Genomic DNA, 7,357 nt, shown 5'->3' with positions numbered 1-7,357 from the left:
TTTGGAGCCTGTCCTGGAACTAGCCCTGTAGACCAGGCTGGTCTCGAACTCACAGAGATCCACCTGCCTCTGCCTCCCGAGTGCTGAGTTTGGCTCAGCGGTCAGAACACTGTCTGGAGGGACGACTCAGCTGTAGGAACACTGGCTGGAGGGATGGCTCAGTGGTCAGAACACCGGCTGGAGGGATGGCTCAGCATTAGGAACACTGGCTGCTCTAGCAAAGGACTTTTATTTAGTTCCTGCTCACAAACATCTATAACTCCTATTCCAGAGGACATGTCGCCCTCTTCTGGCATCCTCAGGCATTGCATACATGTGATATATGTGATATGCATGCAGGCAGGCAAAACACCCATACACATAAAACGTCTTAAAAAAATAGATAAATAGGGCAACCGTGGTGGAGAATGAGCCTGATCATAGGCATGTCGGAGCTGTGAACGCGGTCCGGAGGGGCCTCCAGTGGTCTGGCCCCAGAACTCCGTTTACTAAGTCTTCAAAGAGGTCCCAGCGGAAATCTGGCTCAGATCTTCCAACATCTTTTCTGAAATTTGGCCGAAGACACCTCATGCGGCTCCAGTCAGAAAGGCCATTGTCTGGAAGATTGTGGCTCATGCAGTAGAGGTCTCAGTTGTCCACACACTTCGAAGGAATCTAGGATCTCTTTTATCTTGGGAAAACAGCCCTCCTCTCAAGGTCCCTCTAAGATCCCTTCAACACTTGTAGTGTCCCTGGTACCCCCACCAGCACTCCAGGGCTGTACACTCAGAATGCTGAGTCTAACTCCAGGAAGGGAGAGCTGGACCCCAGAGACTTGGAAATGTCCCAGCAAGTCAGACGATCATACAGTCCGCCAGAGAGCCTCAGTTCTGCCTCAACCTCCACTCCTGGCTCCCGATCCTTCTTTGGCTTTGAGGGACCTGAGAAGACTTTCCTGGAGTCTCACCTGTTGTGTGGTCAAAGTTAATTGTAGTCCCCAAAGTACCTGTGAAGCCCTGGGTTCCAGAGACACTCCCTGATATCTCTCCTCAAGTGTGAAAGAGAAACCAAAGAAGAAGGTGCCAGAGGTCCTGCAGTCGGAGCTGGATGAGTGGGCTGGGGCTGTGAATGCTGAGTTCAAAGCTGCTGGACAGTTTGATCTTCTGATTGAATGAGATAAAGTGGGGGTACACTACACCTGGCCAGACTCTCCCATCTTCCTCCCTGTACATATTGTCCTTTGAGAAGAACAGGACTTGTGGGGTCCTCTTCATTGGCCTTGATATCCAGAAAGGTATTGCTGGTCCCTTGTCATATTGTGACTAGTTACCCTGGGCATTCCCCCCTCCATAACAATGGATGTCTCATGGTCTCTCTCTGCAGAACTGTTTCCAGCCTACCATCTCCTCTCTATGGTAGAAGGTATAAAGGCCATTGGACTCCCATTAGCAAGTTCCTAGGAGGAGACGCCGGCCGTGGGGAATGAGAACTGCGAGCAAGCGCACTCTTACACCAGAATGGTTTTGGGTGGAGCACACCCGAAGAATTCATCCTCATTGGTTCCTGTGGATCCTGACCAGGACCCTGTTAGTTGCTGCCATCAGTACAAACCTGTCTGCTTTTGAGGAACTAATGTGCAGCCCAAAGGGAAAGGTTTAATGTCAAATAAACTTTTAAATAGTTTCTAAAAAAAAAAAAGATAAATCTTTTAAAAATTTAAGAACCTCGTGTGACGGTGACATAATGTCTTTAATCCCATCACCTAGCACTTGGGAGGCAGAGGAAGGCGGATCTCTGTCTACAGAGCTAGTTCCAAGACAGCTAGGGCTGTTACACAAAGAAACCCTGTCTCAAAAAAACAAAACAAACAAACCAAAAATTTAAGAACAAAGTTGGAGAACTCACGTTTCCTAACTTCAAAACATTCCATAAAGATACGATGGTACTGGTATATTGATAAATATCTGCAAACATATATACTCATCATATTATCTAATCTGTCTATCTATGTAAGTCAATGGAATAAAATTGAGAATCCAGGCATAAATCTTTACTTTAATTATCAGACAATTTTGGAAAAAGTGCCGAGCTTCAGCAGGGCAAATATTAGTTCTTCAGCAGGTGGTTCGGGACATGAAACAGCCACATGCAGAAATCTGGGGAGAGAGAGGGCTCAGCAGTTAGAGCCCTTGCTGCTCTTACAGAGGGTCTGAGTTCAGTTCCCAGCACCCACATGACAGCTCACAACTCTGCAATGCCAGTCCTAGGGAATCAGACACCCTCTTCTGACCTCTGCTGACACCCACACACATGTAGCCAAAGCACCCATAGAGGTACAATACATAAACCTAAAGGTAGTCTTTTAAGTTTGACCCCCATTTCCTATCTGTAAAAACAAACAAACAAACAAACAAACAAACAAACAAACAAAAAATCCCAAAATGCATTACGGACGTGGATGTGCAAGCAAAGTGTTGGGTGTTTTTTTTGTTTGTTTTTTTTGCTTTTTGGTCTTTTTCGAGACAGGGTTTCTCTGTGGCTTTGGAGCCTGTCCTGGAACTAGCTCTTGTAGACCAGGCTGGTCTCGAACTCACAGAGATCCGCCTGCCTCTGCCTCCCGAGTGCTGGGATTAAAGGCGTGCGCCACCATCGCCCGGCTAGTGTTGGGTGTTTTTGTCAGAAAGTGTGGAGTAGAGCTTCACGGTCTTGGCTCAGTTGATGGAGTTTAATGCATGAAACTAAAGTGTAAGTGATCAAAGGCAAACTAAACATATCGGGCATCATCCAAATTAAAAGCTTTTATGGGATGAAAGATAACACACAGGAAGGCAAGCCAGAGAATGGTGAAAATACTTGTAAACCGAGCACGTGAGAGGAGACTATGTGGATTCAGGCCAAGTAGGATCAAGTCCAATAAAACTGGAAGTAAGCTTGGCACACTGCCAAGGGCCGATGTTTCCAGTTACTCAAAGGCTGAAGCAGGAGGAACCTTTGAGCCAAGAGTTCAAACCCAACTGAAGTAACCTAGTGAAACCTCGCCGAAAAAGAAAACAAGCAAAACTGAGCACGGCTGAGGCAGGAGAATTGCCACATATAGAAGTCTTTCTCTATCCCATCAACCAGCTCCCAAATCACAACATGGAGACTTCTTATTTAATCATGATAGGTTGGCAGATAGCTTAGGCTTATTCCTAACTAGCTCTTATAACTTAAATTAACCCATATCTTATTTTTAAAGATTTATTTATTATGTATACAACATTCCTTCCATGTATGCTTGCATGTCAGAAAATGGCACCAGATCTCATAGATGCTGTGATATTGAACTCAGGACCTCTGGAAGAGCAGTCAGTGCTCTTAACCTATGAGCCATCTCTCCAGCCCATAAACCCATATCTTTTAATCTATGTTCTTTTATGCTGCTCTGTTATCTTTGCTTTGAACCGTTCACGCTGCCTGTTCTGTGTCCTCTGTGCCTGGCTAGCAACTCTGCCTTCTTCTTCCCAGAGTTCTCTCTGACCTGAAAATCCTGCCTAACTGTTGGTCATTTAGCGTTTTATTAACCCAGTCCCAGTGACACACCTTCACACAGTGTAAAGGGGTATTCCACAACAGCAGCGAGCTCAAAGCTAATCTGGCTCTGTGGTGAATCCAGACCAGCCTCAACTAGAAGAAATCCTGTCTCGGAAACAAAAGCAAAATTACTAATCAAACAAACAATGCTCCCTCAAGAAACCAAACAAAAATGGCAAAACATTAAATATATTTTCCTTCAAATATGCAAATAGGCAATACGCATGGGGATTATGGTTTTGGTTTTCATTCGTTGGGAAGACACAAAGCAAAACGAGGAGGGTCTGCTTTCCCCTCTAGGAGGGCTGTGTTTAAGGTACCTGTGCCACGAAGCCAGAGAATGCAGAACAAGGTGCTGATGAGAGCCAGAGGGTTAAACGTGATTGACAACCAGACCTGAACGGTGAAGGGAATCTGGGAAGACGCTAAGTAGCCAGGCCATGTGAAGAGGTGGCCTGGAAGCTGGCATTGGGGGAGATTTGCAGTGCCCAGAGAAATGAGCTGAGCTGGCAGAGACCCAGGGTGTGGAGACAGACGAGCACACCTGACTGTCTTAGTCAGTGTTCTCTTGCTATAGGGAGACACGATGACCACAGCAACTCTTATATTTAAGAGGGGCTGGCTTACAGTTTCAGAGGTTTAGTCCATTATCATCACAGAGAGACATGGTGGGGTGCAGGCAGACATGGTGCTGGAGAAGGCACTGAGATGCTACATCTTGACCCACAGCAGCAGAAGCAACTGTATCACTGGGCATAGCTTGAGTGTAGAAGACCCCCAAACCGTTCCCCTACAGTGACACACTTCCTTCAGCAAGGCTACGCCTCCTAATGGTGCCATTCCCTGTAGGGACCATTTTTTTTTTTCAGACCACCACACTGATGGAGCTGAGCCTGAAATGTTTGAACTGCTGATGAAGTCTTTAAAAGAAGACAAAGGGGCTGGGGGCCTGTCTCAGCAATGAGGAGCAGTGACTGTTCTTGCAGACGACTGAGTTCAATTCTCAACTCAGTAGCTCACAACCATCCAATTCCAGGGCACCTGGTGCCCTCTTCTGGTTGAACTTGATGCACATATATGTAAAACACACACACATATAAAATAAGGTAAATAAGTCTTTTTAAAAAGAGACAGCAAACACAAGGAAGAAATAAAGATTTGAAGCCAAGGAGGCAGAGACCAGTATGGAATTGGCTGACAGAGGGGTACCAAATTAGAAAAGATGATTGATAACTTGGAAGATAGGCTGAAGTATGCCAAAAAGGAACACTACTGTGTACTGGGGATGCTGAGCCAGACTCGCAGACCAGAGCTCCCCAGTCCCGCCCTGGTCCTCCGTCTGCCACTGGCCGTGCTGGAGGCCGGCTGCTGCAACTGGTCTCTAAAGTTCCTTCCCTGCAGTTTGGTTTCTAGGCACATCCAGGCCTGGGAGGTAGGAACCATCTAGCCTAGACGGGTTTTGGTGGTGTGCCAATAATGTGGAATTGTGTCCTCTGCGTGAGCTCATAGGGAGAATTCCTTTACCATCTTATACCTATGCAAATTTGGGATGCATATAGTCAAATCAGATGCATCTTGGGAAGGGACCAGAACAGTGAGGAAAGGTTTACATAATCCGTGCTTGTCAATCAAAATAGAGACCCACCCAAATTACATCCCTTAGCAACCAGCCCCTCCTTCTCCTAAAACCCTAAACAAAGGTTCCAGACAACAAGCTAGGACCCTTGAGTACACTATCACTGTATCTGGTCTGTTGTCATTCTTGACAGCTGTCTGATCTGTACCACCGCTTTGCGTCTGTTTAACTCTGTGAAACTGTGTTACTTTGCCCATATAAAACACCTGATTAGTCTAATAAAGAGCTGAACAGCCAATAGCAAGGCAGGAGAAAGGATAGGTGGGGCTGGCAGGCAGAGAGAATAAATAGGAGGAGAAATCTGGGAAGAGAAGATGGGGAGCAAGAGAAGGAGGAGAAGAAGATATCAGGGACCAGCTACCCATGACTAGTCATGGAGTAAAAAGTAAAGAAAGAAATATAAAGCTGGGCGGTGGTGGCGCACGCCTTTAATCCCAACACTGGGGAGGCAGAGGCAGGCGGATCTCTGTGAGTTTGAGGCCAGCCTGGTCTACAGGAGCTAGCTACAGGACAGACTCCAAAGCTACAGAGAAGCCTTGTCTCGAAAAACAAACAAAAAAAAGAAAAAGAAAAAGAAAAAGAAAAAAGAAAGGAAGAAAGGAAGAAATACAGAAGCAGAGAAAGCTAAAAGCCCACAGGCAAAAGGTAGATGGGATAAGTTAAGAAAAGCTGGCTAGAAAGAAGCCAAACTAAGGCCAGGCATTCACAATAAAAAAAAAGTAAGCCTCGGCCAGCTTGTCTACAAGAGAAACCCTGCCTCGAAAAACCAAAACAAAACAAAAAAGCCTCTGTGTATTTATTTAGAAACTGAGTGGCAGGCCCCAAAAGAGTAAAAACAAAAACAAACAAAAAATTCAACTACCCCAAACAATAGGATGCTGAGAAATTATACTATGTCAGCAGAAATAAAAGTTGGAAAATGTTGAAGAAACTTCCTAACAGGTGAGGGAATTCAGTAAGTAAAACCGTGTGCCACCAAATCTGATGACACCAGTTAGAACCCAGGACCTACATAAGAACTGACTCCTGCAAGTAGTCCCTGACCACACATGCACTGTGACACACACATATACACACTCATTCTCTCTCTCTCTCTCTCTCTCTCTCTCTCTCACACACACACACACACACACACTCACACAAGTTTTTTAAAAAAATGACATTAAGAGAAAAACATAAAAATATTAGAAGTTCAGTCTAGGAAATATAAATCTAGGTAATTACTCCAAGAAAAATATGCAAAAACAAATGGAAAATATTAACCATAAATCATGTGGGGTTTTTTGAGCCAAAATAAATGGCTTTCTAGGTAGAAAAGGCTCCCATTCAAACCAGCAAGACACCTCTTGAACTTTACAAAACTACTGAGAAGATGGCTTCCCCTGGAGTGGGAGAAGCTGGAGTGGGCACCAAAGGACAAAGAACAGACTAAGGACAGAAGTCCAGGAATGTTTTTCCCAAACAAACGAAAAATGCCAAGATGACCACAACAAAATTCAAAAGAAAAACCTCCAAGGCTACAAGCAAAGCAAGACCAGTGGGGTGTGGTGGCCATGCCTTAACCAATCAGGAGGCAGAGGAAGGCAGAGCTATGTGAGTTTGAGGCCAGCCTGGTCTACATAAGTTCCAGGACAGCAGGAGCTACATAGCAAGAGCTTGTCTTTAATTTAAAAAAAAAAAGGGGGGGGGGCAAAACCAATGACCTAGTGTTTGGAAGGTAAATGTCATAAATGTCATGATGTCATGTCATGAAGAACGGAAGACATTAATAGACTGAACTAACGCAGAAAGACAGAAGGATGTGCACACTTCTCAAAGGCTTTGCTCTCCATCCTCTGCAGAAGGATCTGATTCCCCAACGGTATCATCATGAAAACGGACCAGTTAATGATGACGCTCCATTGGCTCAGCTCTACCCTCATGATGGTGATCAAATTTCCCACGGAGATCAAGACATCAGATGTTTTATACAACCCAGAAACAAAAGCAGGACTTGCAAGGTCGCTAGCTAGGCAAGAAATAGTGCTTGCCACCAAACTTGACAATGTGCGTTCAATCCCCAAGTCCCCATGGTGGAAGTTGTCCATTGGTACCCCTCCATCCTCACCCCATGCATGTGCCTGTACACACACACACACACACACACACACACACACACACACACACACA

General features: G+C 45.3%; 1 pseudogene; it reads left to right on the top strand.

The window, feature by feature from the left end:
- The window catches only part of LOC101982773, a 16,703-nt pseudogene extending 15,549 nt beyond the window's left edge, over positions 1–1,154 (top strand).
- Positions 1,155–7,357: the final 6,203 nt, after the last annotated feature.

This window comes from Microtus ochrogaster, unplaced genomic scaffold, assembly GCF_000317375.1.
Source record: "Microtus ochrogaster isolate Prairie Vole_2 unplaced genomic scaffold, MicOch1.0 UNK111, whole genome shotgun sequence".
Taxonomy (NCBI): domain Eukaryota; kingdom Metazoa; phylum Chordata; class Mammalia; order Rodentia; family Cricetidae; genus Microtus; species Microtus ochrogaster.
Note: the sequence above shows the minus strand (reverse complement) of the source record. Positions and strands in the feature narration are given on the sequence as shown.